The sequence below is a fragment of the Asparagus officinalis genome, chromosome 2 (genome assembly GCF_001876935.1).
Source record: "Asparagus officinalis chromosome 2, Aspof.V1, whole genome shotgun sequence".
Taxonomy (NCBI): Eukaryota; Viridiplantae; Streptophyta; class Magnoliopsida; order Asparagales; family Asparagaceae; genus Asparagus; species Asparagus officinalis.
Genome location: NC_033795.1, coordinates 5,441,688 through 5,453,390, shown reverse-complemented (window position 1 = coordinate 5,453,390; position 11,703 = coordinate 5,441,688).

Sequence of the window (11,703 nt, the reverse complement as noted above, 5' to 3'; positions counted from 1 at the left end):
CAATAAGCTCTTAGATCATGAATTATTTTTCTATCAGCAGAAAGCAAGAATTGCCTGGTCTATTCAAGGTGACAGAAATACCAAGCTCTTTCATTCAGCTATTAAAACCAATAGGCACAATAATAGAATTCTGGTCCTCTATAATTGTCAGGGAGTTAGACTTACTGATGGTGATGAAATAGTCAAGGAGTTTATCTCTTTTTTTAAAAACTTGATGGGTGTTGCAGTTCATACTACCAAACCTGAAGATCAAGTTATTCAACATGGCACTTGTCTAAGTGCATGCCAAGCCAGAGAACTATCAAAGCCAGTCACTAAGGATGAAATTAGAGGAGCAATATTCTCAATGCCAGATAACAAGGCCCCAGGACCTGATGGGTTTAGTGCATCCTTTTATAAATCTGCCTGGCCCATTATTGATGATGAAATCTCATTTGTAGTTGAAGAGTTCTTTAAAACAGGTAAACTATTGGGAGCTGTTAATTCCACCTCAATCACTCTCATTCCAAAGGTAAAATGTCCTAAAACGCCTGCTGACTTCAGACCTATTTCTTATTACAATTGCCTCTATAAAATCATTTCAAAAATTTTAGCAACTAGAATCTAGGCTGTTATAGGGAGTATAGTCAATGAAGCTCAAAGTGCATTTGTGAAGGATAGACAAATTTCAAATAATATCTTACTTCTCATGAACTGGTGAAAAATTACGGATGGAAACACTTATCACCAAGGATTATGATCAACATAGATATCAGAAAGGCTTTTGATTCTATAAGTTGGGATTTTATGCAAGAGATTTTGAAGGGGCTGGGTTTTCCTCTGGTCTTTATTAAATGGATCATGAGTTGTATCTCTAATCCTAATTATTCTATCTCCCTGAATGGAAGTTTACATAGCTTCTTCAAGGGTGAAAGAGGACTAAGGAAAGGAGATCCTCTCTCCCCCTACCTTTTCATCCTTGGTATGGAATACCTGACAAGAAGTTTGAACCTGTTGAAGAATGATACAAACTTCAAATTTCACCTCAAGTGCAAAAAGCTAAAAATAACACATCTAGTATTTGCGGATGATTTACTTCTTTTCTGCAAAGGGGATTTTTATTCAATGAACAAACTCTTTCAATGTGTAAAATATTTTGGAGCTTGTTCTGGCTTGGAGGCAAATCCTACAAAATGCTCTATCTTCAATGGTGGAGTATCTGAAGCCACTAAGCTTGCCATTAGCAATTCACTGGGTTTCTCTGAAGGAATTATGCCTATTAAATATCTGTGCCTTCCCCTAATCTACAAAAGGATGTCATACTTGGATTACAATCCTCTGATCATGAAGATTTCCAAACAATTCCAAAGTTGTCTGAAAAATAAAAATCTGTCCTATGCAGGTAGAATTCAGATAATCAAAAGTGTCTATTTTGGAGCTTGTTCTGGCTTGGAGGCAAATCCTACAAAATGCTCTATCTTCAATGGTGGAGTATCTGAAGCCACTAAGCTTGCCATTAGCAATTCACTGGGTTTCTCTGAAGGAATTATGCCTATTAAATATCTGTGCCTTCCCCTAATCTACAAAAGGATGTCATACTTGGATTACAATCCTCTGATCATGAAGATTTCCAAACAATTCCAAAGTTGTCTGAAAAATAAAAATCTGTCCTATGCAGGTAGAATTCAGATAATCAAAAGTGTCATATTGGGTGTCCAAATTTTCTGGACATCTAGCTACATTCTTCCGGTTAAAGTTCTACACAAGATTGATGAGCTATGTAGGAGTTTTTTATGGGGAAAATCAGATCAGGTATTCAAAACTTCTCTTGTGTCATGGAGTAAAGTCTGTGTACAAAGGAAACATGGTGGCTTGGGGATTTTTTCGGCTCAACTTTGGAACGCTGCTGCTGCATTAAAACTTCTTTGGAATATTAACATGAATAAGGAACAACTGTGGATTAAATGGATCCATGAGAATTACCTAAAAACAGGAGTATTTGGCAGGTAAATGCTAGGAAGGGGGATTCTTGGATGTGGAAACAATTATTAAAAATCAGACATAAGTGTCTAGATTTGTATGGAGGAATGATAACCTCAAGCAACTTATCAATTCTTGATGTGTCAATTCAAAAATACAGCTCTCTGGTTTATATTCCTGTATATATCCTGTAACTACTCAAGTTACATGGCATGACACAGTTTGAAAAATTTTGAGTTATCCTAAATACTCGTTCATCTTGTGGTTGGCAGTTCAAGATAAACTCCAAACTCAGGATAGATTGCTCAAGCATAGGATTATTCAGACATATGTTTGCAAGCTGTGTGATGGTTCTAGTACTAAGAGCCGTAATCATCTCTTTTTTTATTGCACAATATCAAATTATGTTTGGAATGATATAATTGAGTGGCTTAAATTCAAATGGAGGTGTTGTGAATGGTCTTCCCTCTTGAATTGGTACAGTTCTAGACTGAGGGGTAGTGGGTTTAAGCAAAAAATTAAAAGGATGACATTAGCTGCTACAATCTATAATATTTGGAGAGAAAGAAATACCAGAATCTTCAAGATGGAGAATAGATCAGCTGATAGTTTGATAAAAAAACATAAAGTTGGATATCCTCACCTCTATATTGAACAAATCCCTGTCGACTGAATGCAGAGGATGAGTTCTCTCGTTGTAGAGCTCAAATATATTGAACAAATCACTGTCGGCTGAAAGCAGGACATGAATTGGATTCTCTCTTTGTAGAATTTCATGTTGTGGAGGTTAGTTCTTAGAGAGATTAAAGGAGGAACATGTTTTTGTTTGCTCGAGTATAGGTTCTACTGTGTGTTTCATGTACAGGTTTTACCAAATTGTTGTATTTTTTGAAATTTTTTGTCGAGCTCTAGTTTTATGAGCTGTAAGATGTTATCTCACGTTTGGCAGTGAGATTCTGGACGTACTTACCTTTTAAATTTTGGAAATGAATAAATTTTTTCATTTACCAAAAAAAAAGGCAGCACCATGAAAATTATAAAATTTGTAAAAACACCCTAAAATTTAAGAAAATTGAAAAGTACACCCTTAAAAGTCAAATTATTACATAAATATGCTCGGGTGAATATATTTACAAATAGTACAAAATCTATAAGTTATAAATCGCAGCTTAAAATTTTTAGAAAACACCCTAAAAATTTTCAAAATTACAAAATACACCGTCAAAAAAGTCAAATTTTACAGAAACACGCCGCATAAATATTAGAACTTAAAAATATTACAAAATCTATAACTTAGAAACAACAATGTGAAAATTTTAAAATTTGCAACAAACGACCTGAAAGTTTCAAAATTGCAAGATACACCCTAAAAAGGCAAATTTTAGTGAAATACACTCTAGAAATATGAAACCTTACAAACTGTATAAAATCTATAGCTTATAAACAATAACATAAAATTTTTGATATTTACAGAAAACAACCTTAAAGTTTCAAAAATTATAAAAAACACCCTAAAAATTCAAAATTAAAAAAATAATTGAAAAGTCGAAACTTACAATGGGTATAAATTTTACAAAATAGAAAAAGTCCATGAGAAAATGGTATTTGTAGAAAACACCCTATAACTTTTAAAATTTATAAAAAAGCCTAAAATTTTAAAATTTATAAAAAACACCATGAAAATATCTAGACTTCTAAAGAGTAACAAAAGGTATGACTGATAAATAGGACCAAAAAACTTTGACCATGGACTCTGTGTGACGTATATGAAAATTATAAAATAATTAAATGAGTCACTTGGGTCGATGGGTAACCCGTCTAATAAACAAGTCAACCTTATTATTTGATGGGTCAAATCATGTTAATATTATATGGGTCAGGTCAAAATTTATATGGGTCAGGTCGGTCGGGTTGACCCGTTTGCCGCCCCTAGTAACATAAGGGAGAACTTTCTCATTGTATTTGGCCTATTGTAATATTATTGATTTACTTAAAAAATATCAAACTTCATGTATAATTAGTACATAAATTTTGAAAATTAGTAGATTGATTAACCATTTATTTTATTTTTGATGTAACAAGTACCCAATGGAGCACTTAATATGCTTTATTCCATTAATGTTTTTTGAACATTCAGGTTGTTTGGTTATACAAAGAATAAAAAAACATCTATTCTAAAAACATATTCCTTATTCTAATTTTCATTCTATTTTTTTGCTTGGTTGATAACTAAAATATGAAAATATAGAGATATGGGCCCCATAAAAGTGGTTTAAAGTACCACGATCATTTTAATTTTAAGAAAACTCATATCATGATATATCATACTCCCTTTAAAAGCACAAGTTCAGGAAAATCTTTTAGTAGACAAAAATACCCTTTGAATTCAAACATTATTCCATTAAGTAAGAGTAACTTAATAAATTAATGAATTCTTATTGGATATACATAGTATGAAGATAATGATACAGTTTAAATTGAAATATAATTTATTAAATTCTAAATTTATAAATATCTACAAAATGAAGGGCGTATATACAAAAACAAAATAAATTAATATGATAAATAATGTCTATCCTAAAGGTCAAACCCGGGAACAACGTGGACCTACAAATGTACATAATATGGATGAGATATTTACAAAATCCACCAAACAAATTAAAGAGATAAAAGTCATTCTCAAAATTATATAAAAGAAAAATTAAGGAAAACAAAAAATCATACTTCCTTTAAAAGCATGAGTTTGGGAAAAGTTTTTCATAGTCAAAATTACCATGTACTATTTTAAATATTTAATTTAAGTTATAATATATACTAATCATACTTATATCCTATCCTAATACCATATGAACTATATATAGCTCAACAATTTAAATAAGATTAATAAAATATATGAAACATCTCCGTAGTATTAGTTTATTATATGAAGTATTACAAAAAAAAGCAAAAAGTTTTAAAAATTAGACAAAACACTCTTAAAAGTTTAAAATTATACAAAATAAAAGGCTAAAAATTTAAAACTTGGCAAAGAAAAGAGTAATCGTGTGATATTCTTTCATTAAAATATATAAATATAACTTACAATTTAAGGTTAACTATCCCTTTTCAGAATCTGAAAATAGTCAAGTTAATACTAGTAAAATAGTAATAATAACAGATTAAAAATATCCAGTTAAATAATAAAAATTTAAAAAAAAAAATGATAGATTAAAAATTATTGTTATTGTTCAAATTAAAGCAACTGCATATAATTTTATAAATATGTTAGAATAATAAAAATACATAAGTATCATTAATTGATAGAAGACTAAATCGTAAAAAACTAATAAAAGACTATAATATAATAGCTTAACATTAATTAATTATAATTTATAAATATTAATCTCAAATGATAATAATATTTATTATGTAAAAAAATTTATAAAGATTTATGTTGGAGAACTATTAGAAAATTTAGAGATATCATTTAAAAAATCAAGTGGTTTTCATTTCAAATAGAATTCGGAACGTCCATGAATCACTTCAATTAATACTAATATAAGTTATATTTATCAAAGAAACACCAACTGAATACCCCCTGAAGAATATATTGAACAAATTTGTTTCCATCAAAGAAACATTCTTCATGGAAGATAAAAGAAAAATTACTATGTCATGAGCGTAAACAAAAAATATAAAATCACCCTTTTCTTTTTCTTATATAGTATCACGACCCTGCGTGTGACTTTATTTAGGGGCATGACTACTAACGAATGATCAATTCTTAAAGACACAATCAAGGATAATGATGTAATAGCACTATTAGAATTTAAGATCTCTAAATATGAAGGTAGTGTATTTCATTAGTAAAATTCTTATTAAAAGTTACTGAATATAAAATTCACCTTATATCTGTCTCAAATTTATAGAGGAGATATGCATATCATCGTAAATTGCGTCAATAATATATATCAATCCAAAGATACAACTTACTAAAGAAATAAGAGAATAGTAAGTAAACTAAGCAAACATCCATATAACACCCTAAAGAAAAGAATATTATATTTTAAAGCTAATATGCAGCGCTCTTTTAGAGTAAGCTGCCAAGACAAAAGCATCTCCATTAAGGCTCTTTATAAATACAATAGAAATTCAAATTGCTAATATATTCAACCATTATAACATTTGAAAGGGGTATGATCTTAGAAAATCTACTCTAAAATTCATATAATTAAATCTAAAAATAATTTACCAATATACAGACACACTATTGCACCTTTAAGGCAACGATAACTACCATTTATAATAGAGTTGAGCATTGGTTCTATGTTTGCGAAGGCTGCAATAAGAACGTGAATAAAGATGTTAATAATAAGTATCCAGATGATAAATATTGTAGAATCACTGATAATTTAGTACCAAGGTTAAGTGATATCCCTTGTTCATGAAATGAATATTTCAAAATTAAATATAAATACTATAATCTAAAGCAAATTGACAATAAAAAATATAATGTATTTAGTTCAGATCCTCATGGAAAATAACACAGACAAAGTAAATGTAACTTTATGACACAACATAAATTCTTATAGGATTCACAACAGAAGAATTCATTGCAGAAAAAAGAGGTAGCTCCTAACCATATTTCAGTAATAAATTAAAAGCACAAAAAATTTTATATATATGAAATTAACATTTATTCTTATTAAAATAGGAAAAAACCAAAGTCCGTATGGTCAGAAGTTTGTGTTAAACATAAGAAATATATTCAACTTCTTTGTGAATTTAGACGAGAAGACAAAAGATGAATGAGCCCAAGGAAAGATAACATGCTCCAGTCTCATATCAAATTTAGACGAGAAGACAAAAGATGAATGAGCCCAAGGAAAGATAACATGCTCCAGTCTCATATCACAATAGATGTAGACGATGAAGACACTACTCTAGAATTGCTTAGGAAAAAGGTAAAGATGAAGAAGGATTGATCTTGACTCAGTAAATTTTTTTTTAAATAGAAGCAACAAAATAATGTTTTGTGAATTATTATAGAATAGTTTTATTATTTAGTAAAATTAGGAATTTTTCGAATGGATTTTTATAAACTATTTTTAGTGCTTTCAAATGCATATGTAGATATTTTTATCATATAAAATTGTACTAGAGTTAGCATTAATCTTCAGTTTATGAATTTTTTATTAATTTTTTTCTGTCTCATTTTAGCCCACTTTAAATCAATCATCTTGGCTCGTTGACTTGATTATCCATCTTCCTTTTATAATGTTATTTTTTCAAGTATTTTCACTTTCATAACACTATACTTTCTTAGGTCAAGCTTGATTTTATGCCGACCCAAATGAAATAAAAATTTAAGTTGGATTTACATTATATTTATCTCCTAACAATTCACCTATCAACATAAAAATTTAAACTGGGTGTAGCCTATTCAAACAATAATCAAATAAATAAATATTTAAAGTGTAATCGATGAGCAAATTTTAGTAAGAAAATAAACCAAAAAATACTTAATCAAAGTGAGCAAAAATTATTGAAGAGTAACCGAGAAACAAATTTTAATAAGAAAATAAACCAAAAATATATAATCACGGTATTTAACCATGTGCATTGCACGTGCATAAAATCTAGTATTTATAAATGGATGGAAATAAAAAGATTGGGATGTATAATCACACAAATTTAATTAGTTTCTTTTCCCAAAAACATTTGTAAATTTGGCTCAAAATCTAATACAAATAAATAATCCTCCCAACCACCTTATCTATTAAATCAAACCTGTGAAAGAAATTTTTATGAAAATAAACTACAAAACGTGAAATTGGTGCTCCAACAATTTTTTTTGAAGCAACGAAGCTGTCGGTTGTTTGAGTATATTGCTGTAACAAGTACCTCTAGTGGATAGGATTAGTGAATTGTTTCTAAAAATAGGGCAAAATGGTCAAATTGATATATTTTTTCGAGGCTTGGTGACAAGTTGATATATTTTCTTTTAGTTTTATCAGATTGGTATATTTTCTCAACTCTGGCGCCATATATGCCTTAAATTTGGCCGGAGTTACTGCTCCGCCAGTCCGGCCGGTGCTGATGGGATTTTTTATAAAAAACCCCTCATCAAATATAGTTTCCTGCTCCTAACCCCTCATCTCCCTCCTCTCCCTCCTCCTCCTCATCCTCTTCAACCTCCCCCTCTCCCTCATCCTCCTCATCCTCTCCCTCCTCCTCCCTCCTCATCCCTCTTCCCGATCCCCTCCATCTTCTCCTCCCCCTCCCTCCTCTCCTCCTCCTCCTCCTTCCTCATCCCTCTTCCCGATCCCCTCCATCTTCTCCTCCCCCTCCCTCCTCTCCTCCTCCTCCTCCTCCTTCGGCCCTCTCCACCTCCGCCCATTCTCTGTCGTCACCTCCCTCTCTCTCCTCCCCTCCCTCCAAATCCCTCGGCCTCTCCCATGCTGTACAATCTTACCAATATGGGTATTTAGCCTATATACAAGTGAAAGACCTAACAATGCCTGTCTACATACTTACAATCTACCTATAGAAGGGAAATGAATTCAATCATAAACTTATACTAAGGTGCTTTCGTAGGCATGAAAATTCAAAATTCATGGGCGCTTCTGATGAAGTTACCTATAGGAGGAGAACGACTTCAATCATAGATTCACAAACTTATGATGAAGTGGCCACACAGACATAAAACTTCTCGTTGGTGCTTTTCTACTGCAAATGTTGTGGCCAAAACCATTTGAAAGTTAGGAATCATTTTGCTTGAAAGCTGAATCTAAATTACAGAATACTGTAATTGATTTCTTTCATCGAGGCAACATCTTGTATATTAAGAATTTAAATCACGACGAACAGGTTTATGATAAATCATTATTGGTGTTCTTTTAATTTCAGCTTTTCTATATATGTTATTTCCAAATTTTTTATATTGAACTCACAAATTGCTGTAAGATGATCCATGTCAATCTTACCATGATAAATCTCACGCAAGAAAACATTATTCAAGATTACAGTACCTTAGGGGCTGTTTGGTTGCACACTTTTTGAGAAAACTTTTCTCAAAATATCTGACAATGGTAAATTTGTAATTAAAAGGTTTTCAGAGATTTCTGTAAATTGTGTTTGGTTCAACAAAAAATTTACAGAAATATTTTCTATAAAATATCAAAACCTACTAAATTTTACAAAAAGCAATTTCCTCTCAAAATGAGAGGAAATCACCAGAAATCTGACACATACCATATTTAATTAAAAACCTACCAAATCTTGTTATTTTCTATAAAGTTATGAGCCATTTTCTTGTTTTGAACCAAACAAGCAAAGTACAAAAAACAAAAAAATTGGTACTTTTTGATTTCTCAAAACTTTTCCTATAATTTTTTTAAGAAATACAAGGAAATCATATTTTAAGTGGAAAACATTTCCTATAATTTCTAGAAATTGAACCAAACACCCCCTAGAGTAGACTTGAAATATACACCTATTAACGAAGATGGACTCCATGTGTGCATTCAAACATTGGTGAAAGTTACATGAAACAAAAGTTTACTCACCAAAAGCACAATGGATGAATACCGATTTATTTTGAGCCCTCTTTCTGCATGCCCACCGAACTGCATTTTTAATCTGTAATGGCTGAGGGGCCCTTGTATCCCAAGTCGGTGCACTTATACTAAGGATGGGTTCAATAGCCGGAGAATGGGCGGAGGTAGAGAGGGCCGAATTGTTAGATCCTAGAGGGGGGTGATTAGGATCTTATGCTAATCTAATCCGATTTTATGCTAATTAAAACTAATTAACAAGTTATCCTAGCAAGATGAAATACAACAATATATATGAGCTAGGATGAGCAATATGAACAAAGATAATCCTAGCAATGAGATATACTACGAGATATATGCAATGATATATAATTAACACAAGGGTAAACAATCTAAACTAGATAGTGGGCAATATAATCAACAAGCAATATGCAAATACGATATAAGATATGAACATAAAAATAAGTGCACCAATGCAATCACAAACAAACGATATGATTACGGAGTTTGGTCCTCACGACCTACGTCTCCGCTCCTCACCTCGAGGAGATCTCCACTATCACAACCGGGTTTTCTACGTTTACCCGAACAACGTTTACACCTCACAATACGGTTTTCTAGTTTACCGAAAACTCTACAACTAACACACTATTGTAATCCCACTCTACACCCTCTCAAGTATTGAACTAGATGTGTCTCCCTCAAGTGCTCGGATACAACATCTTCCTAGGTTCGTCAACCGACGCCACTCCTCTTGGGACGATCCCCGACGCTCGCCACACACTTCTCTCGGTGTACAAGTGTATTATAAAGTGATCCTCACAATAAGCACAATCACAATAAATGATTGTTCTCTAATATGGATGAGAACACAATGAAAGCTCACACTCAATTGTTACAACTCTCACCAACCCAAATATACTATGTATAAAAATACAATAAGCTCAAGTGGGTGTGTGTAGACAATGAGTGAAATAAAATCTAACTTAAATAGCAAACTAGTAATAATAAAAATATGAAAATCAATAATAAAATTGCTTAGAGAAAAGAGTTAGAAAACTTCTCTATAAACTCAAAGGGGAGGATGAATAAGATTGAGAATGAATCCCTCAATTTGCAATGTAAGCTTCCTCCTTTGTAAACAAAAACCAAACTTAAAACAAACTATAAAATCCTCTTAAACTTGTTTAAAACTTTCTCCAATGCTTGTTGGTAGAAGAGGGGTTGAGGGGTTTTTATAGGAAGAGAAACCAACAGCCAAAACCCCAAACAAAACAACAAAAATCCTAAAAAATCAGGAATACGATTCTGTACCTAATATAGCCGTTGGGCTATCGGCGGTCGACCGTGAAATTCTCGCGGTCGACCGCGAGGCACTTTTGAACCTAAGAAAACTTCTAGAGAGTTCGACGGTCGACCGTGGCGGTCGATCGTGGGAATTTTCAGCTTGACGGTCGACCGACACGGTCGATTGAAAAAGTTTCTACTGCTCACTCAAAGAAAAACATAGGCGCGATCGACCGTGGCGGTCCACCGCAAACTGATACAAAATAGTTCAGGTTTGAAAGTGAAATGTTAATTTTAAAACCATGTTTAAAATATCAAATAAATTCCAAAAATTATAAAACTTTGGAAAAAGATTGTAGGCATGATAATAAACATGCTACAAAAACTAGTTTTCAAAAAGGACTTCCCAAATGAAAAATATTATTATTTTACAAAATAGTCCAAAACATGAAAATGTGAACACATGAGTTTTGACATTTTAGCTTAACCATGTTTTTAAACATTAAAAAATAATTTTGTAGACTTAATAAAAGATGTATATGATTATTGTTAAGTCTATAAATCAAGAAAATAATATTTTCACAAATACAATAGAAAATGAAACATATGACTATGTATATGAAAATATATTTGTTTCATATCTAACTAGTTAAACCAAATCACAATAATAAATATGAAATATGTAATTTTATATTTATAAACATGAAAACCATATATATATATATATATATGATCTTCAACGAAGCTCTATCTTGGTACACTCACGGATGAAGCTTGAACTTGAATCTTTAACTTGAATTGCAAGGCTTCAATCACTATTCTACCAACCTCCATTTGATATGATCGTTATGACGCAATCCATCCAACCTCCAACTCGTTGTTTGCCTAGAATAAATACGAAAATACAAACACTAGACAAACA